This window comes from Ranitomeya imitator, chromosome 1 (genome assembly GCF_032444005.1).
Source record: "Ranitomeya imitator isolate aRanImi1 chromosome 1, aRanImi1.pri, whole genome shotgun sequence".
In the NCBI taxonomy this organism is placed as follows: Eukaryota; Metazoa; Chordata; class Amphibia; order Anura; family Dendrobatidae; genus Ranitomeya; species Ranitomeya imitator.
The window spans coordinates 200656596-200679521 of NC_091282.1; the positions used below are offsets into that span (position 1 = coordinate 200656596).

General features: G+C 45.2%; 1 protein-coding gene across 5 annotated transcripts in view; it reads right to left on the bottom strand.

Moving 5' to 3' along the window:
• DTWD2 (DTW domain containing 2) overlaps positions 1–22926 on the bottom strand; it is a 326367-nt gene that overhangs the window by 292054 nt on the left and 11387 nt on the right. The gene's annotated exons all lie outside the window — the stretch shown is intronic.

Below are 22926 nucleotides of genomic sequence, written 5' to 3' on the forward strand. Positions count from 1 at the left end.
ATATATATTCTCAGTAGTAGTAAATGTGGAAACCACAGACAGGCTTTTTAGTGGGTGAATGCATTTTCCATTCCTATGGATATACTATTCCCTGGTTATCTCACAGCTCTGCACAGCTAATAAATCTAGATTTTATGTGCGACGACCTTGAGAAATGATGATAAGGCGCAGTGCTGCGAGCGCTCAGGCCTGGGCTTTTATGTCACGCTGTACAACTGTCCTGTTTAATTGAGATTTCCCAAACAACAGATAGACAGACAAAGCCAATGGGGAACGCACATCTGTCCCATTTGTTTTATGGGAAGTAGAAAAGGCTGCATCTTGTTAAACACATCATTACCCGGCTTTATTTCACGTCGGCGGAGGCACCACTGGCCATAATCAGCTTTACACAAAGTTCCATTCCTGACTCTGCGTCCTGTGCGTCTTTTATAGGGTGTACGGGGAAGACAGGCTGGATAAAAACACCAGAACACCAGGGAAATCAGACAAACAAAGCCCCTGCATAAACAAAGCCCAGGAGAGATCTTCAGCCGCTTCCTTTTGTCTCCTCATAAACAAGCAACAAAGTAATTCTACGTATGTCTCAAGAAAGAACACATAACTGTGACCTAGTCATTTATAGAGAACATGCAGAACACAGTCCTAAAATGGACAGTCCAGGAATAGGAACACTTTGGAATCCTCTACTAATGTATTTTATGAGACAGATATTAACCTCCTGAGGCCGCATTCTCAAAGACTGCCACATGGGGGCAGCACTGAGATAAATCACATATTAGCTGGAAATCAGCAATAATTCTTCATTGAACACGAGATCCATTTCTCTGTGGTGGATGATAGGGGGGAGGGTGTGCGATTTGCTACCGTTCTAATGAAGCAGGAAAATTAACTTCCCAGTTGCTCACTATGAAACAATCAGCAAAATATATGGCAAGTGGTTTCCAGCCTAAAAGACATCCTGACTGCTAACGGGCTGACTTACCCTGGGATTTTTCTGTAATGTACTCAGAAATGGCTGCATATCTGCTAAAGAAGTATGATTTGGCCAATACATCATGGAGTGGAGGCTGACTTACCAACATGGGACTTACATATGACAGTTACGAACACAAGAAAAAAAAGCAACCAACACATACTCACCTAATCGATCACCTCTCCGGATGCCCCACTACTCGCTGCCCGAAGTCCACATCTTTGGCCTCTTCACAACTAGCTTTAAGCAAGTAGTAAATCCGTGTTATCATGAAGCCTTCAGCAACACATTTTTAAACCTGACATGGGTCAAGATGTGACTCTTTTTTTCCTCCAGAGACAAGGAAACATGTTCTCTTCTGAACTGTAGTAAGCAGGCTCGGACTGGCCCACTGGAGAATCGGAGGATTCTCCGGTGGGCCCAGGCACTGACACCTGCTGGCATACTGGCCCGCAGCTGCCTAGGGCCCCCACTGCTCCAGGGGCCCCCAGCCAGTGGCTATGGGGCCCCTGAGTCAAGGGGGCCCACCCTGTGCCAGCGGAGCAGCAGCTGGAGACAGGATCCTGTCCCCACTGCTAAAGCAAAATAAATATTCACGCTTCCCCACGCCCATATGGGTGTGGAGAGGCGTGAATACCATTTCTCTTTAATAGTGGGCAGCGTTAGCCGCAGGCTGCAGCTAACACTGCCCGCATGTAAAGCCCCACCACCGCACCACACACACAAAGCACTGCACCACATACACACACACAAAGCACCGCACCACATACACACACACGCAGGCACACAGACACACAGCGCAGCACATCCCGGCATCCTGCTTCCTGTCTGAGACAGCCCAGCTGGATGACGTCATCACCCAGCGCTCTGTCTCAGATAAAGCTGCCGGCTAGATGGCGGTGGGGGGGAATGATGGAGGTGATGGGCAATGATGGTGAGGGGAGGCAAAGATGAAGATTATGGGCAATGATGGTGGGGGACGCAATGATGGAAGTGATGGGCAAAGATGGTGGGGGAGGCAATGATGGAGGGGATAGGCAATGATTGTGGGGGAGGCAATGATGCAGGTGATGGGCAATGATGGCGGTGGGGAGAGACAATGATGGAGGTGATGGGCAATGATGGTGGGGAAGGAAATAATGGATGTGATTAGGCAATAGTGGGGGAGGCAATGATGGAGGTGATGGCAATATGGCGGTGGGGGAGGCAATGATGGAGGTGATGGGTAATGATGGTGGTGGGGGAGGCAATGATCAAGGTGATGAAATGGGCAATGCTGGTGGTGGGGGAGGAGGCAATGATGAAGGTGGTGATAAGGACAATGATGGGGGTGGAGAAGGGTTGCATTGTACTTTATGAGGGGGCTACAGTATATTCTGTGGTGGGGCTGCATTGTTCTCAGGGGACTACATTAAATTCCGGGGGGCTACATATTACTATATGAGGGGGCTACAGTATATTCTGTGGTGGGGCTGCATTATTCTCTCGGGACTACATTATATTCTGGGGGGCTACATCATACTATATGAGGGGGGCAGCATTATCCCCTATGAAGGGGCTACTTTATACTCTATGGGGGGCTGCATTATATTATATTCTTTGTTGGGCTGCATTATACTATATGAGGGGGGCTGCACCTTATGAGGGTGCTACATTATATTCTATGGTGGGGACTGCATTTTATTCTATGAGAGGGGCTGCATTATATTCTATGAGGGGGCTACCCCTCTATGATTCTACCCCAACCCCAGCTATTAAGATGTGTACTACCTTATATTATACCCTGATATTAGCGTGTTTTACCACACAATTGGTGGTCTTGTATTTATTTCTATGCAGCTACATACTGGGACCCAAGAATGATTTTCTCTGGTGGGCACAGGGTGCTCCAGTCAGATGCTGGTGGTAAGCATACTACAGCAATGGCTGATATAAAGAACCTTATGCCATAAGTATACGGGAGGTATCACTGTAAGTCCTACACAACATATAGTATTGCAAAGCAAATGCAATATTAAAAGCGGTCACACAGGACACCTCTGACCAGCAACAGACGCCTCCAATCAGCGGTGAAGAAAAGATCAATAAATCCATTTTCCAGTTCATGGCACAAGACATTACAATCACGTTTCAGATGTAATTCTCAGTGTTTCTGAATTAGAATTGTAACAAGCTAGATTTTTACCATAAGGGTATGTTCACACGTTCCTGATTTCCATCCTTTTTTTTTCAGGACTGTTTTTTAAAAAACTGCAGCTCTTGGCAGAAAACGCAGGTCCTTTTATTGGTCCTTTTTTTGTCCTTTTTTGATCCTTTTTTTGATCCTTTTTTTTTATGCAGTTTTCTATGCAGAGTCTGTGTGTTTTCTAGGAAGTTTTTTAGGGTTAAAATGGCTGACAATACCCTAACCCTACCCCTACCTCTATTCTAACCTTAGTGGGAAAAAAAAAAAAAAAAAATCTTAATTTTTTTTTATTGTCCCTACCTATGGGGGTGACAAAGGGGGGGGGGGGTGTCATTTACTATTTTTTTTTATTTTGATCACTGAGATATAATCTGCGCATGCGCCCGCCATTTTGCAAGATGGCGGCGCCCAGGGAGAAGACGGCCGGACGGACACCGGGACGCCGGTTAAGTATAAGGGGGGAGATTAGGGCACGGGGGGGCATCGGAGCACTGGGGGGGGGCATCGGAGCACGGGGCGGTGGGATTAAAGCACGGGGGGGCGGGATCGGAGCATGGGGGGGCAGCCACACTCCGCCCACGCACTTCCGCCCGCTTCCCCGCACTTCCTGCTGCAGCGGTTCTGCACCACAAACCGCAGTAAAACCCGCAGATATTTTTTTTCATCTGCGGGTTTTACTGCGGGTTTGACCTCACAATGGAGGTCAATGGGTGCAGAACCGCTGCGGCTCCGAAAAAAGAAGTGACATGGTACTTCTTTTTTCCCGCAGCTATTCAGGGTGGCTTTTTTTTTTTATTTTCCGCATTGTGGGCACAGCAGTTCCTGTTTTCCATAGGGTACAATGTAATGTACCCTGCATGGAAAACAGCTGCGGACCCGCAGCGGGAAAATCGCGGCAATTCCGCATGAAAAAAAGGATCGTGTGAACATGGCCTGAAGAGTATTGATTCTACCCGTGAGGAGAAGCATCACGGTTTTTTTCATTTTTTTGCGCTTTTTTTGCGGATTTTTCACATTTCTTTCTGGAGCTTCCCAATGAAATAATATAGCGGCAAAAACGTGAAAATCCACAAAATAAATGAACATGCTGTGTGTTTTTACCGCGATGTGTTTTTTTCGCAAAAAAAAAAAAAAAAAAAGCAGCATGTGCACAAAAACTGCGGAATGCATTCAAATGATGGGATGCTTAATGTAAGCTTTTTTTAGCGTTTGTTCCGTGGAAAACGGCTGAAAAAATGTGAAAAATCCTGAACATGTGCACATAGGATTCTTTTACGCTTGCTGTGATTTTTGGTGCCCGTTTTTGCGTTAGACCGTGAAAAATGCGGCAATACGGCCCGCAAAAACGGGCACCAAAAATCACAACAAGTGTAAAAGAAGCCTTAGAGGAAAAATAGAACACACATCACCACTTCTGTATTTATCACCAAGTGCTGGTTTTGGCTTACAGATAATGATGTAAAATACTGAAAGTGTGAACTTTCAGTTTAACCCCTTACCGACATCGGGCGAAATAGTACGCCAATGTCGGTATCACTCCCTTTTTTTTGTGGGCTATGGCGGTGAGTCAACATCTTTCCCAAAACATGTCAGCTGTTTTGAACAGCTGACATGTGCCCGCAATAGCCACGGGTGGAATCACGATACACTCATGGCTATTAACTAGTTAAATGCTGCTGTCAAAGGCTGACAGTGGCCATGGCGCCGAAAATAAGTACACCAGTAACCTGCATCACGTGATCGCGAGTCTCTGGTGTGTCAGCATGACAACTCGAGATCTCCTGGAGACCTCTATGGTTGTCACTGCTGGATTGCTGTGAGCGCCACCCGGTGGTCGGCGCTCATAGCAAGTCAGTAATTCTACTACATACAGGCGATCTGATCATCACCTCTGTGTAGCAGAGCCGATTGGTTTGTGGCAGTTTCTAGTCTCCCATGAAGACTATTGAAGCATGCCAGAAGTAAAAAAAAAATTTGTTTAAAAATTATTAAAAAAAATTCTATATATATATATATATATATATATATATATATATATATATATATATATATATACACACTAGATGGTGGCCCGATTCTGACGCATCGGGTATTCTAGAATATGCATGTCCACGTAGTATATTGCCCAGTCACGCAGTATATTGCCCAGTCACGCAGTATATTGCCCAGTCACGTAGTATACAGCACAGAGCCATGTAGTACATTGCCCAGCCACGTAGTATGTTGCCCAGTCACGTAGTATATTGCCCAGTCACGCAGTATATTGCCCAGTCACGCAGTATATTGCCCAGTCACGTAGTATACAGCACAGAGCCATGTAGTACATTGCCCAGCCACGTAGTATGTTGCCCAGTCACGTAGTATATTGCCCAGTCACGTAATATATTGCCCAGTCACGTAGTATATTGCCCAGCCACGTACTATATTGCCCAGTCACGCAGTATATTGCCCAGTCACGTAGTATACAGGACAGAGCCATGTAGTACATTGCCCAGCCACGTAGTATATTGCCCAGTCACGTAGTATATTGCCCAGCGACGTAGTATATTGCACAGTGACGTAGTATACAGCACAGAGCCACGCAGTATACAGCACAGCCACGTAGTATATTGCCCAGCCACGTATGTAACAGGTTAAAAAAAAAGAGTTAAAATAAAAAATAAACATACATTCAGCGTCCGAGGGCCCCTTGTAGTCCTGTCGCCTGTGTGCGGTGCAGGCGGCAGCTTCCGGTCCCAGGGTTGGATGAGCGCAGGACCTGTGATGACGTCGCGGTCACATGACCGTGACGTCATGGAAGGTCCTTCTCGCATAGCATCCTTGGCCCCAGAACCTGCCGCTTGCACTGCCGAGGAGAGGACGCGACGGCAGAGGGTGAGAATAACCTTTTTTATTATTATTATTATTATTATTTGAAACATTAGATCTTTTTACTATTGATGCCGCATACGCATCATCAATACTAAAAAGTTGGTCACACAGGGTTAATTGCTGCATTAATGGAGTGCGTTACACCGCGGTCCATTAACGCTGGCATTAACCCTGTGTGAGGGCTGACTGGAGGGGAGTACGGAGTGGGCACTGACTGCGGGGAGGAAGGAGTGGATTTCCATGACAGACAGAGGCCGCGACCAATGAATATCCGTGACAGACAGGTAGAAGGAAGTGACCCTTATCCTACGAATTAATTGTATATATATATATATATATATATATATATATATATATATATATATATATATATATATATATATATATATATATATATATATATATATATACATACATACATACATATATATATATATACAGTACAGACCAAAAGTTTGGACACACCTTCTCATTTAAAGATTTTTCTGTATTTTCATGGCTATGAAAATTGTAAATTCACACCGAAGGCATCAAAACTATGAATTAACACATGTGGAATTATATACTTAACAAAAAAGTGTGGAACATCTGAAAATATGTCTTATATTCTAGGTTCTTCAAAGTAGCCACCTTTTGCTTTGATGACTGCTTTGCACACTCTTGGCATTCTCTTGATGAGCTTCAAGAGGTAGTCACCGGGAATGGTTTTCACTTCAGAGGTGTGCCCTGTCTGGTTTAATAAGTGGGATTTCTTGCCTTATAAATAGTGTTGGGATCATCAGTTGTGTTGTGCAGAAGTCTGGTGGATACACTGCTGATAGTCCTACTGAATAGACTGTTAGAATTTGTAATATGGCAAGAAATAAGCAGCCAAGTAAAGAAAAACGAGTGGCCATCATTACTTTAAGAAATGAAGGTCAGTCAGAGGTTAAGAGGAGACTTTGTGCAGCAGGCCTTCATGGTAAAATAGCTGCTAGGAAACCACTGCTAAGGACAGGCAACAAGCAGAAGAGACTTGTTTGGGCTAAAGAACACAAGGAATGGATATTAGACCAGTGGAAATCAGTGCTTTGGTCTGATGAGTCCAAATTTGAGATCTTTGGTTCCAACCACCATGTCTTTGTGCGACGCAGAAAAAGTGAACGGATGGACTCTACATGCCTGGTTCCCACCGTGAAGCATGGAGGAGGTGTGATGGTGTGGGGGTGCTTTGCTGGTGACATTGTTGGGGATTTATTCAAAATTGAAGGCATACTGAACCAGCATGGCTACCACAGCATCTTGCAGCGGCATGCTATTCCATCCGTTTTGCGTTTAGTTGGACCATCATTTATTTTTCAACAGGACAATGACCCCAAACACAGCTCCAGGCTGTGTAAGGGCTATTTGACCAAGAAGGAGAGTGATGGGGTGCTACGCCAGATGACCTGGCTTCCAGTCACCAGCCCTGAACCCAATCGAGATGGTTTGGGGTGAGCTGGACCGCAGAGTGAAGGCAAAAGGGCCAACAAGTGCTAAGCAACTCTGGGAGCTCCTTCAAGATTGTTGGAAGACTATTCCCGGTGACTACCTCTTGAAGCTCATCAAGAGAATGCCAAGAGTGTGCAAAGCAGTCATCAAAGCAAAAGGTGGCTACTTTGAAGAACCTAGAATATAAGACATATTTTCAGATGTTCCACACTTTTTTGTTAAGTATATAATTCCACATGTGTTAATTCATAGTTTTGATGCCTTCGGTGTGAATGTACACTTTTCATAGTCATGAAAATACAGAAAAATCTTTTAATTAATGAGAAGGTGTGTCCAAACTTTTGGTATGTACTAAAATATATATATATATATATATATATATATATATATATATATACAGTTAGGTCCATATATATTTGGACAGAGACAACATTTTTCTAATTTTGGTTATAGACATCACCACAATGAATTTTAAACAAAACAATTCAGATGCAGTTGAAGTTCAGACTTTCAGCTTTCATTTGAGGGTATCCACATTAAAATTGAATGAAGGGTTTAGGAGTTTCAGCTCCTTAACATGTGCCACCCTGTTTTTAAAGGGACCAAAAGTAATTGGACAGATTCAATAATTTTAAATAAAATGTTCATTTCTAGTACTTGGTTGAAAACCCTTTGTTGGCAATGACTGCCGGAAATCTTGAACACAAGGACATCACCAGATGCTGTGTTTCCTCATTTTTGACGCTCTGCCAGGCCTTCACTGCGGTGGTTTTCAGTTGCTGTTTGTTTGTGGGCCTTTCTGTCTGAAGTTTAGTCTTTAACAAGTGAAATGCATGCTCAATTGGGTTGAGATCAGGTGACTGACTTGGCCAATCAAGAATATTGCACTTCTTTGCTTTAATAAACTCCTGGGTTGCTTTGGCTTAATGTTTTGGGTCATTGTCCATCTGTAGTATGAAACGACGACCAATCAGTTTGGCTGCATTTGGCTGGATCTGAGCACACAGTATGTCTCTGAATACCTCAGAATTCATTCGGCTGCTTCTGTCCTGTGTCACGCCATCAATAAACACTAGTGACCCAGTGCCACCGGCAGCCATGCATGCCCAAGCTATCACACTGCCTCCACAGTGTTTTACAAATGATGTGGTATGCTTTGGATCATGAGCTGTACCACGCCTTCACCATACTTTTCTCTTTCCATCATTCTGGTAGAGGTTGATCTTGGTTTCATCTGTCCAAAGAATGTTCTTCCAGAACTGTGCTGGCTTTTTTAGATGTTTTTTAGCAAAGTCCAGTCTAGCCTATTTATTCTTGATGCTTATGGGTGGCTTGCACCGTTCAGTGAACCCTCTGTATTTACTTTCATGCAGTCTTCTCTTTATGGTAGATTTGGATATTGATACGCCGACCCCTTGGAAAGTGTTGTTCACTTGGTTGGCTGTTGTGAAGGGGTTTCTCTTCACCATGGAGATTATTCTGCGATCATCCACCACTGTTGCCTTCCGTGGGCGCCCAGATCTTTTTGCATTGATGAGTTCCCCAGTGCTTTCTTTCTTTCTCAGGATGTATCAAACTGTAGATTTTGCCATTCCTAATACTGTAGCAAATTCTCGGATGGGTTTTTTCTGTTTTCGCAGCTTAAGGATGGCTTGTTTCACCTGCATGGAGAGCTCCTTTGACCTCATGTTTACTTCACAGCAAAACCTTCCAAATGCAAGCACCACACCTCAAATCAACTCCAAACCTTTTATCTGCTTGAGAATGAAATAACGAAGGGATTGCCCACACGTGTCCATGAAATAGCCTTGGAGTCAATTGTCCAATTACTTTTGGTCCCTTTAAAAACAGGATGGCATGTGTTAAGGAGCTGATACTCCTAAACCCTTCATCCAATTTTAATGTGGATACTCTCAAATGAAAGCTGAAAGTCTGAACTTCAACTGCATCTGAATTGTTTTGTTTAAAATTCATTGTGGTAATGTCTATAAACAAAATTACAAAAATGTTGTCTCTGTCCAAATATATATGGACCTAACTGTAATATATATATATATATATATATATATATATATATATATATATATATATATATATATATATATATATATATATATATATATATATATATATATATATACACACACACACACACACACGTTTCCCTTACTTCGGGTCTTGGGGGACACTCGCTTTGCACGGGAATAACGCATACAGGCACGACTTTTCCACAAAAACAGTCTATTCCAGTCTATTAAACGTCATAAACCATAACACAAACAGTTCATCATTTATATCAACGGAGCACATTACCACCGATAGTCTGTTCCAATGGCAGATCCGTGTCTGTCCGTAACCCCTTGTTACCTGGAGTTACCTTACAGGAGCTCCGGCTCCACACACTGACTCCTGCCAGTGCTGGTTTACAGGGAAACTGCCTCACTGGGATCACCGTCCTTGTGACCAGGGCACCTCGGATAGTCCAGACCCACAGTAGGAACTGTAGCTTCCCCAACACAGAAACCGTCCCAGGCTCTGTAGATGCAGCCTTTCCATGCGCTTCCAGGAAGACCAGTCACAGGCACTTCCAACACACAGGCCATCAGTCCATGATCTTACCAAGTGCTTACAGGACTCCAGTCCATCGGCGGACAATCCAACACTCTAACCATTCCAGGACTCACAATCTTACCAGGTGCTTGCAGGACTCCAGCCCATCCCAGGACAATCCAACACCCTCGAGCATTCAGTCCATAGCCTCAGCAGTGCTTCCAGGACTCCAGCCCACTTCAGGACATCATGTCCGTAAGTTGGGACCATCCACCATTTTCCTTGGTCATGCCTAACTTAGGACTGTCAACTATAGGGGGTGCATTCTCTACAACAGTTTTCATACACATTAACCCCACAGACACTTTCCCTTTTATCCACCAGTCCCACAGGGTTTCCAAGTCTCGCCCTATTACCATAGTGTACCGTAAGTCCGGGCCTACCCTTACTTCGTGCTACGTGGACCCCTCTGTCGTATCAATGTAGAGGCAGGCTGTCAAATGTCCTTTAACGTCCCCACCTGTGTCATTCACTCTTGTCCCTAACCCAGGTGACACAGTGCATTCATAAGGGGTTCTCAGTAAAGTCGCTTCACTCCCTGGGTCTATTAGTCCCACCACACTTTCTCCATCCAAAGAAAAGGAGCACTGTCGTGACAAAACATTAGCTGAGCAATTCATAGTACAGCATGGACCTGCATAGTACAACTGCGCCTGGGGCCCACCGGTCTGCGCCACCCCTTTAACTTCAGGAGGCTCCGCCCTTTTTTGGATTCCACCCCTTTAGGGTCACCACCCTTTTTTGAGCATCTACTACCTTTTGGGATACCGCCCCCTTTTTGGACTCCGCCCCTTTTTTGGCAACCATCCCTTTTGGGGTTTTCCGCACCATTTTTGGGACACTACCCCTTTTAGGGACACCACCCAACGGTATTCTCCGGCACCAGTTCACACAGTACCGAAAAAAAAACATCTCTTTGAGTCACACTGGCCCTTTAAGAGTCTGCAAAAAAAAGTTTTGTTTGTTTTTTCAACTCTCCATTTCCTGCGGGCAATCACAAGCAGCTGCTGCTGAACCTCTTGCTGCAACTGCATCTGCACTCCACAATGCTCTACCACAGACTTCGTGGACCCGCCGATCCACAGCAAGACGCTTGTCACCTTCATAACCGCGCCGAGTTACAGTAAGACGCTTGTCATCTTTGTAACCCCGCCGAGTCACAGCAAGACGCTTGTCACCTTCGTAACCCCACCGAGTTACAGCACAAACACAGTTTCTCACTGATCCCGATCAGTATAACATACGGTTGTCAGACCGTCGACTCCTCTAGCACTGCACATGTGCTTCTTGGGGCGTTGCCCACATTCGAAACACCAATTGTAGCGTTTCCTTTACTTCGGGTCTTGGGGGACACTCGCTTTGCACGGGAATAACGCATACAGGCACGACTTTTCCACAAAAACAGTCTATTACGGTTTATTAAACGTCATAAACCATAACACAAACAGTTCATCATTTATATCAACGGAACACATTAACCACTGATAGTCTGTTCCAATGGCAGATCCGTGTCTGCCCGTAACCCCTTGTTACCTATAGTTACCTTACAGGAGCTCCGGCTCCACACACTGACTCCTGCCAGTGCTGGTTTACAGGGAAACTGCCTCACTGGGATCACCGTCCTTGTGACCAGGGCACCTCGGATAGTCCAGACCCACAGTAGGAACTGTAGCTTCCCCAACACAGAAACCGTCCCAGGCTCTGTAGATGCAGCCTTTCCATGCGCTTCCAGGAAGACCAGTCACAGGCACTTCCAACACACAGGCCATCAGTCCATGATCTTACCAAGTGCTTACAGGACTCCAGTCCATCGGCGGACAATCCAACACTCTGAACATTCCAGGACTCACAATCTTACCAGGTGCTTGCAGGACTCCAGCCCATCCCTGGACAATCCAACACCCTCGAGCATTCAGTCCATAGCCTCAGCAGTGCTTCCAGGACTCCAGCCCACTTCAGGACAATCCAACACCTAGGCTAATGCAGGACTCACGGTCTCAGTGCTTCCAGGACTCCAGCCCATACCAGGACAATCCAACACTGACCGTTCATCAGGTCCACGGTCTCAGTGCTTGCAGGACTTCTCCAATGCCAGGAGACTCCAACACCGACCATCCAGGACCTTGCACATGGACCAAACAGATCCATACACAGGAACCACACAGGAACATGTGACCCACACCCTGGTCACCTTACATACCTGTAACCACTCCCCTGGGTGGGAGTGTGGGTGTGTGTGGCTAGTCTGACCCTCCCATCTCTCATAACTAGTTCTGCCAATCTCCCATTAGAACTACACAATTACTTGTGGGACTACAGGTCTCAGAACACCAACCAAACTTCAGACTGCCAGCGCAGAGTGTCTTCCTCTGCAACACACACACCGGCCATTTACACTCCTGCCGGACTTTGTCTCATCACATTTATGCCTCCAAGCGCATCCTGAGGTGCACACACAGCACCCCCTGGCTGTAACGTGGGTCACCGCACCACAAATATATATATATTATATATATGTATATATTGTGATGCAGTGACCCCTGTTACAGCTAGGGGGCGCTGCATGTGCTCCTCAGGATATGCATGGATGCATATCTGGTTATAATGGTTCAACTAGCCACCTCCCACCTATGGGAGTGGTTACAAGTATATAATGTGACCATGTGGGTCACATGGGAAAAAGTTGGATGGACCTGAGTGGTGTGTGTACCAGGTCCTGGAGGGCCTCTGTGTTGGGAGGTCCTGGGAGTAGGACTAGATCCCTGAAGAGCACATGGGGAGGCCTTGGACCTGGGGGCCTGTATGTTGGAGGGTCCCAGATGGGGATGGACGTCCTGAATAGCGCACAGAGAGGACGCGCGTGCAGAGTCCGTGATGGCACTGCGTTTGGGGAAGCTACAGGCCGTCTGAGGATCTGGACTGTCAGGTGGCCTGGTGAGCAAGGCATTGCCCGGGACGGTGATCCCAGTTCGGCAGCTTACCTGAGAGAGTACTGACAGGAGTCAGCGTATGGAGCAGGAGCTCCTGGAAGGTAACCCAGCGTATGGAGAACCGTGCAGTCACCCATGGTAACTGGACAGAGTAAGGTCCAGCATGATTAGAGACTGCAACCGTAATGTCGTATGTTGGTGCCTGTTGTGCTCCATGGACATTAATGAACTGTATGGCGTGTGGTCACCCACGATGACTGGACAGAGGTTCGGGGTGTTTAGTGACCGCGTTTCAAAGCCGTATACTATGATGTGAAGATTGATGTAAAGACTGTGTGCTTGTTGTTCATATTTCTGTGGCTTATGACTCCATAATAAACCACATGGACTGTTAAAGTGAAAACCCGTGCCTGACTACATTAATCCGCTGCCAAATGAGTGTCCCCCAATACACTCAGTAAGTGCAATCTTATATATATATATATAATATAGATAGATAGATAGATATACATGCTTGCGGCCAAAGCTGGCAGACTGTTCTCTGTGCTCCTCCTCCTGGACCTGTCCTCTGCCTTCGACACAGTTGACCGCTGCCTCCTGCTGCAGATCCTGTCTTCCTTTGGGGTCGGAACCTTGTCCTGTGTCTTGGATCTCCTCGTGCCTTGCCGGCTGCACATTTGGCGTTTCCTGCTCCCATGCTGCCTCTTCGTCTCGCCACCTCTCTATTGGAGTCCCCCGGGGCTCTGTCCTGGGACCCTTGCTCTTCTCGGTCTGTGCACTCGGCCTGGGACAACTCATGGGGTCCTGTGGCTTCCAGTGCCATCTGTGTGCCAATGACGCTCAGATCTGCCTCTCTGCTCTCCAGAATCCCAGAGTGTCTATCAGCCATACCCTCCTTCTTCTCCTCTCGCTTCCTCAGGGTATATGCACACGTCAGGATTTCTTGCAGAAATTTTCCTGACAAAAACCGGACATTTCTGCCAGAAATCTGCATGCGTTTTTACCGTGATTTTACCGCGTTTTTGACGCGTTTTGATGCGTTTTTTCCCAAATGCATAGAATTGCGGGAAAAACGCAGAAAATCCGCAAAAATAATGAACATGCTCATTTTTTTACCGCGATGCATTTTTTTCGCGGAAAAAAACGCATCCATGTGCACAAAACATGCAGAATGCATTCTAAATGATAGAAAGCATAATGTATATCTTCCCTACCTGATCTATCTATCAAAATAAATGAAATCACACTATCCCCTGTCCCCAAAATCCGTTGCCTCGGAGTAACCCTTGACTATGCCCTGTCCTTCAAACCGCACATCCAAGCTCTCGCCACCTCCTGTCGCCTCCAGCTCAAAAATATTTCCAGAATCCGTCCTTTCCTCAACCCAGACTCTACCAAAATGCTCGTGCATGCCCTAATCATCTCCCGCCTCGACTACTGCAACATACTCCTCTGTGGCCTACCTTCTAACACTCTCGCACCCCTCCAGTCCATCCTTAACTCTGCTGCCCGACTAATTAACCTCTCTCCTCGCTACACTCCTGCTTCACCTCTTTGCAAATCCCTTCACTGGCTCCCAATTTCCCAGCGTATCCAGTTTAAATTACTAACACTGACCTACAAAGTCATACATAACCTTTCTCCTCCATATATTTCCACACTAATCTCTCAATATCTTCCCTCACGTAATCTCCGGTCCTCCCAAGACCTCCTCCTCTCCTCCACGCTTATTCGCTCCTCACCCAATCGCCTCCAAGACTTCTCCCGAATATCACCCATCCTCTGGAATGCAGTGCCCCAACACATCCGGTTATCCACTACTTTTGGATCCTTCAAAAGAAACCTGAAAACCCACCTCTTCAAGGAAGCTTACAGCCTGTAAAGACCACACGGCCACCTCAACACCATTGGAGCTACTGCAACCCTTGACCTACTGTCTCCTTCCCCATAATCCTGTAGAATGTAAGCCCGCAAGGGCAGGGTCCTCTTCCCTCTGTACCAGTCTGTCATTGTTAGTTTTGTTTACTGTATTTGTATTTTGATGTAACCCTTTCTCATGTACAGCACCATGGAATTAATGGTGCTATAAATATATATATACTATATAAAGCTGAATGTGTGTGTGTGTGTGTGTGTGTGTGTGTGTGTGTGTGTGTGTGTGTGTGTGTATGTATGTGTGTATGTCCGGGATTGGCATCTGCACCGTCGCAGCTACAGCCACAAAATTTTGCACAGTCACACGTCTGGACCCCGAGAGCGTCATAGGCTATATTGTGAGGCGAAATTTTAACCCCGCGCGTTCCAATTCACCAAACAATTTTGCCCCTATCTACATAATGGGGAAAAAAGTGAAAGGAAAAGTGTTGGAAGCGTCGCAGCTACAGCAACAAAATTTTGCACAGTCACACGTCTGGACCCCGAGAGCGTCATAGGCTACGTTGTGAGGTGAAATTTTAACCCCGCGCTTTCCAATTCACCAAACTATTTTTCCCCTATCTACATAATGGGGAAAAGTGAAAGGAAAAGTGTTGGAGGCAAATTGACAGCTGCCAGATGTGAACAAGGGGGACTTAAAGAGTGAGAGCGATGGCGCCAAAGAGTATATACCGGACAGTTGCTAAGGTGGGACCCCGACATGGGATACTCACCACACACGGGGATATGAACACACACACAAAATGCGCCACACACTACCACGTGCTTGAACACATATTACCCTCAGCACACATTTCACCACACATACACCAACCTCGCCACATAAAAGTCGAAACACAAAAGTCGCCGCTCAAAACTCACCACGCGCAAAACTCGCCACATGCAAAAAATAGGCTCACGCAAAACTCGCCACAAGTGCAAAACTCACCTCATGGAAAACTCGCCACACGCAAAACTTGCACATGCGGAAAAATTGCCACATGCACAAAATTTGCAACACATGCAAAAGTTGCCTCACACAAAACTTGCACATACTCAAAAGGTACCAGACATAAAACTCACCACGCGCAAAACTCGCCATGCGCAAAACTTGCTGCACACAACTTGCTACACTAACCTGTCACATGCAACTCGACACACAAAAAGTTGCTACACTCATGTTGCCACACAAAACTCATCTCACAAAAGTCGCTACATGCATGTCGCCACACACAACTCAACACACACAACTTGACAAACGAAACTCGCCCTAAAACACACACAAGTCTGGTATTAGCCTTCAAAAATAAAAATCTGATTAATAAGCAGACAAACTACAAGAGCAACAAATGTACCATATAGGAAATACGGCAGCTGTCAGTCACATGACCTGTCTATTATGTGTATGTGTGAGCTAATATATACTGCCAGGGGGAGGGCTTCCTGTTGGCTGGGGATTTATCAGGCTGCCAATTTATCTTACAAATACTGAGGTAAAAATACTGAGCAAATAACGTGTTAACGAGGTCTAATACAGGAGATCACACAGGTATATACTATATACAGGGGAGATGACACACAGATATATACTATATACAGGAGAGATGACACACAGGTATATACTATATAAAGGAGGAGATGACATACAGGTACATACTATATACAGGAGGAGATGACATACAGGTATATACTATATACAGCAGGAGATGACATACAGGTATATACTATATACAGCAGGAGATGACATACAGGTATATACTATATACAGGAGGAGATGACATACAGGTATATACTATATATAGAAGATGACATACAGGTATATACTATATACAGGAGGAGATGACACACAGGTATATACTATATACAGGAGCAGATTACCTACAGGTATATACTATATACAGGAGGAGATGACATACAGGTATATACTATATACAGGAGATGACATACAGGTATATGCTATATATAGAAGATGACATACAGGTATATAATATATATAGAAGGAGATGACATACAGGTATATACTATATATAGGAGGAGATGACATACAGGTATATACTATATATAGGAGGAGATGACATACAGGTATATACTATATACAGGGGAGATGACACACAGCAGGTATATACTATATACAGGGGAGATGACATACAGGTATATACTATATACAGGAGATGACATACAGGTGTATACTATATATAAGGGAGATGACAAACATGTATATACTGAGGTGAAAATGAGAGGTGTGAGGTGAAAATGAAAAGGTGTGAGTGCAAAATGAGAGGAGTGAGGGAAAATAGTGTAGTGATCGGAAAATGACAGATGCGAGGTCGAAATGACAAGTGTTAGGCGGGAATGAGAGGAGTGAGGGAGAAAATGAGAGATGTGAGGGGGAAAATTAAAGATGTGATTGGGAAAATGAGAGGCATGATGGGAAAATAAGAGAAGTGACGTGCTATAACTAACCACAGATATTTACTATGCCCAGGCAACGCCGGGCTCTTCAGCTAATATATATATATATATATATATATATATATATATATATATATATATATATATATATATATATATATATATATAATATAACGCTGGGAGCGTCACTCTGTCCGAAGCCTTTATAGACTGCGCAAGCGCAGGCGCAGTCTGGGCCTCACAGAGTGACGATCCCAGGGGATCGCGGTATGCGTTCACACTGAACGCACACCGCGATCTCCAACAGAGAAGCAGGGACCGCCAGGAGGGTGAGTATTGGCTATATTCACCTGTCCTCCGTTCCACGGCTGAGCGCCGCCATCTTCCCGGTCCTCGGCCTGTGACCTTCAGTTCAGAGGGCGCGATGACGCGCTTAATGCGCGCCAGCGCCGCCCTCTGACTGACCAGTCACAGGCCGAGAAGATGGCGGCGCTCAGCGGTGGAACGGAGGACAGGTGAATATAGTAAGTGCTGGGGGGCCTGAGCTGGCGGCGATACCGGCACCTGACCCCCACAGCGCGCCGGTGTCCCCGCCTGCTCAGGCCCCCCAGCACTCGGCGCCCAGCGACCATAGGTGAGTATGTTTTTTTTTTTTGTTTTTTTTTTTTTTATTGCAGCAGCAGCAGCATACGGGGGCATATAGAATGGAGCATGTTAAGGGGGCCATCAACCATAATGGAGCAGTGTACGGGGGCATATAGAATGGAGCATGTTAAGGGGGCCATCAACCATAATGGAGCAGTTTACGGGGGCATATAGAATGGAGCATGTTAAGGGGGCCATCAACCATAATGGAGCAGTGTACGGGGGCATATAGAATGGAGCATGTTAAGGGGGCCATAAACCATAATGGAGCAGTGTACGGGGCATATAGCATGGAGCATCTTATGGGGCCATAAACCATAATGGAGCAGTGTACGGGGCATACACTATGGAGCATCTTATGGGGCCATAAACCATAATGGAGCAGTGTACGGGGGCATATACCATGGAGCATCTTATGGGGGCCATAAACCTTTATGGAACAGCGTACGGGGCATACACTATGGAGCATCTTATGGGGGCCATAAACCTTTATGGAGCAGTGTACGGGGCATATACTATGGAGCATTTTATGGGGGCCATAAACCTTTATGGAGCAGTGTATGGGGCATATGGATGGGAGCAGCAAATTAAAGAACGGTGGCGCAGGATGGGAGCAGTACATGACAGAACGGGGGCGCAGGATGGGAGCAGCACATGACAGAATAGGGCAGCACATGACAGAACGGGGGTGCAGGATGGGAGCAGCACATGACAGGACGGGGGCGCAGGATGGGAGCAACACATGACAGGATGGGGGCGCAGGATGGGAGCAGCAAATGACAGGATGGGGACGCAGGATGGGTGCAGCACATGACAGGATGGGGACGCAGGATGGGTGCAGCACATGACAGGATGGGGACGCAGGATGGGTGCAGCACATGACAGGATGGGGACGCAGGATGGGTGCAGCACATGACAGGATGGGGACGCAGGATGGGTGCAGCACATGACAGGATGGGGACGCAGGATGGGTGCAGCACATGACAGGATGGGGACGCAGGATGGGTGCAGCACATGACAGGATGGGGACGCAGGATGGGTGCAGCACATGACAGAATGGGGGCACAGGATGGGAGCAGCACATGACAGGATGGGGCGCAGGATGGGTGCAGCACATGACAGGATGGGGACGCAGGATGGGTGCAGCACATGACAGGATGGGGACGCAAGATGGGTGCAGCACATGACAGGATGGGGACGCAGGATGGAGCAGCACATGACAGGATGGGGACGCAGAATGGAGCAGCACATACCAGGATGGAGACCATATACCAATATAAATGCTCGCCACCCGGGCGTAGAACGGGTTCAATAGCTAGTGTGTATATATATATATATATATATATATATATATATATATATATATATATATCAGTATATGTTCAAATCACCCCCCCTTCGCCCCATTCCAAATAAAACAATAAAATAAAATCAAATATACACATATTTGGTATCGCTGGGTTCAGAATCACCCAATCTATCAATAAAAAAGAGAATCAACCTGATCGCTTAACGGCGTAGTGAGAAATAAAGTCAAAACGCCAGAATTACGTTTTTTGGTCACCGCAACGTAGCATTAAAATACAATAACGGGAGATCAAAAGATCGTATCTACATCAAAATGGTATCATTAAAAACATCAGCTCGGCATGCAAAAAATAAGCCCTCACTCAACCCAAAATCACAAAAAATGGAGACACTACTGGTATTGGAAAATTACACTTTTTTTTTTAGCAAAGTTTGGAATTTTTTTTGCACCACTTAGATAAAAGAGAACCTAGACATGTTTGGCGTCTATGAACTCGTAATGACCTGGAGAATCATAATGGCAGATCAGAACCCACCCTTGGGATATGTTCACATTGCTTTGGATTTTTCGGCAAGTTTGCCCCAGATTTCACAGTTTGGAAAGTAAAGGGTGAAACATTACACAACAAATTATCATACTATAGATTTTAAAAGCTGCAGAGAAATGTGCTGAATTCTCATCTCCTTCGCTAGTGCTGAACCTACATGTAAACATATGAGAAAGGAGCGTCCACAATGCACATTACCTGAGGACAGAGAGAAGAGCAACAGACAATCCTGCAAATCCGTTGCAGGTTCTGCAATGAATGGAGCCCACTTCACTTTAAGAAAGTTGTTATACAACCTGCAGGCGGAGAACTTACCCTGAACATGTACAGCGGCCGTGCGCTACCACTGCATGGAGAAAACTTAGGGTGCTGTAACATTGCGCTTAAGACACCCGTTCAGTGGCCCCATCGGGGCTTACATCCAAATCCCTCGCAAGACGCTATTCAGCGGGGCCATAGACTATAATGGTGCCATCAAAGCAGACATTGGCTCTGCCATGCATCATTTTCGGGAGTGTACACCTACTGTAGGTGGACACCCAGACGCGTCTGTCTCCAGTAGGCGTACACGCCCGAAAATGATGAAAGGCAGAGCGTACTCCAATGGGACCCACAAATGTGTAACAAAATGCAATGTGAAGGCACCCTTAGGAGCTGTGCATGCAGCACAGGAACCGACTGCAGTACATAACCGGCACCCGACAGTAATTAATAGGAGCAAGCTTCAACTGCAGCAATTTAGCCTCTGAAATGCCATTATCATGAGTGATAGTGACATTTAACTAGCTCCAACATAGTGGCCATCTCTTACAACAGCCAACGCCACTCTATCCAACGCAACTGCGCAGTGCCAGTGTCAGTTGCTATGCCAGGGGCCTTCTAAAGGTCACCATGTGACTTTGTTTGGGCTTCATAGGAGATCATCAATTTCACAATATTACTATATTTTAGTGGATTGCAATTTTTCTATTAAAACAGATCGAAAAAGAAGGCAAAAAAATGTAAAAAAACATTACTCCTACCATTTTTCCCCAATTATATACCGTATATTAAAATACAAACAAAAAATACCATACTATATTTGCCGAAAGTGACAACATACAGTGGGTACGGAAAGCATTAAGACCCCTTTAAATTTTTCACTCTTTGTTTCATTGCAGCCACTTGGTAAATTCAAAAAAGTTCATTTTTTCTCATTAATGTACACTCTGCACCCCATCTTGACTGAAAAAGACAGAAATGTAGAAATTTTTGCAAATTTAATAAAAAAGAAAAACTGAAATATTACATGGTTATACTCGCAAGTATTCAGACCCTTTGCTCAGACACTCATATTTAAGTCACATGCTGTCCATTTCCTTGTGATCCTCCTTGAGATGGTTCTACTCCTTCATTGGAGGCTAGCCGTGTTTAATTAAACTGATAGGACTTGATTTGGAAAGGCACACACCTGTCTATATAAGACCTCACAGCTAATGTCAGACCAAATGAGAATCATGAGGTCAATGAAACTGGCCAAGGAGCTCAAAGACAGAATTGTGGTAAGGCACAGATCTGGCCAAGGTTACAACAGAATTTCTGTCTGCAGTACTCAAGGTTCCTAAGAGCACAGTGGCCTCTGTAATCGTTAAATGGAACAAGTTTGGGACCAATAGAAGTGTTCCTAGACCTGGCCGTCCAGCCAAACTGAGCAATCGTGGGAAAAGAGCCTTGGTGAGAGAGGAAAAGAAGAACCCCAAGATCACTGTGGCTGAGCTCCATAAGATTCTCTGGTCTGATGAGACAAAGATAGACCTTTTGGTGATAATTCTAAGTGGTATGTGTGGAGAAAACCAGGCACTGCTCATCACCTGCCCAATACAATTCTAACAGTGAAACATGGTGGTGGCAACATCATGCTATGGGGCTGTTTTTCAGCTGCAGGGACAGGATGACTGGTTGTCATTGAAGGAAACATGAATGCAGCCAAGTACAGAGCTATCCTGGATGAAAACCTCTTCCAGAGTGCTCTGGACCTCAGACTTGGCCGAAGGTTCACCTTCCAAGCAGACAATGACCCTAAGCACACAGTTAAAATAACAAAGGAGTGGCTTCAGAACAACTCTGTGACCATTCTTGACTGGCCCATCCAGAGCCCTTGCCTATACCCAACTGAGCATCTCTGGAGAGACCTGAAAATGGCTGTCCACCAACATTCTCCATCCAACCTGATAGAACTGGAGAGGATCTGCAAGGAAGAATGGAAGAGGATCCCCAAATCCAGGTGTGAAAAACTTGTTGCATCATTCCCAAGAAGACTCCTGGCTGCACTAGTTCAAAAGGTGCTTCTACTCAATAGTGAGCAAAGGGTCTGAATACTTATGACCATGTGATATTTCGTTTTTTCTTTTTTAATAACTTTGCAAAAATTTCAACATTTCTATTTTTTCAGTCAAGATGGGGTGCTGAGTGTACATTAATGAGAAAAAAAATGAACTTATTTGAATTTACCAAATGGCTGCAATGAATCAAAGAGTGAAGAATTTAAAGGGGTCTGAGTACTTTCCGTACGCACTGTATTTATTCCATAGGGTGAAAGCCGAAGGGAGAGAAAAAAAAATGGAAACGCCTTATTGACCAATGAACACCATAAAACCCAAACCCAAAAATCAATGGCAAAATAGCATTTTTTTCCCCCAATTCACTCTACTTAGAATTTTCTTCCCCAATTTTTCATGACATCATATGGTAAAATGAATGGTGTCATTGAAAACTGCAACTCATCCAGCAAAAAAAAGAGTCACTTGGAAGAAGGGGAGGAATAAACAAAATCCTAAAGCTATGTGCACAAAATATATTTTTCTGTGGATTCTGACTCAAAAACTTTTTGAAAAAAAAAACACTAAAAAGAATGAACAAGGGCCTTTATTAGTAAAAATTACTTACTGCATCTATGTTTAGGCTTTTTAACGTCTTTTAATCACTTTAGGTTCTAAACGCCAGTCGGTTAAATGAAGTGACATGTCTGGTGTTTTACACTCGAAAATGACGCCCTGTACTTTACAACACAAGTCTATG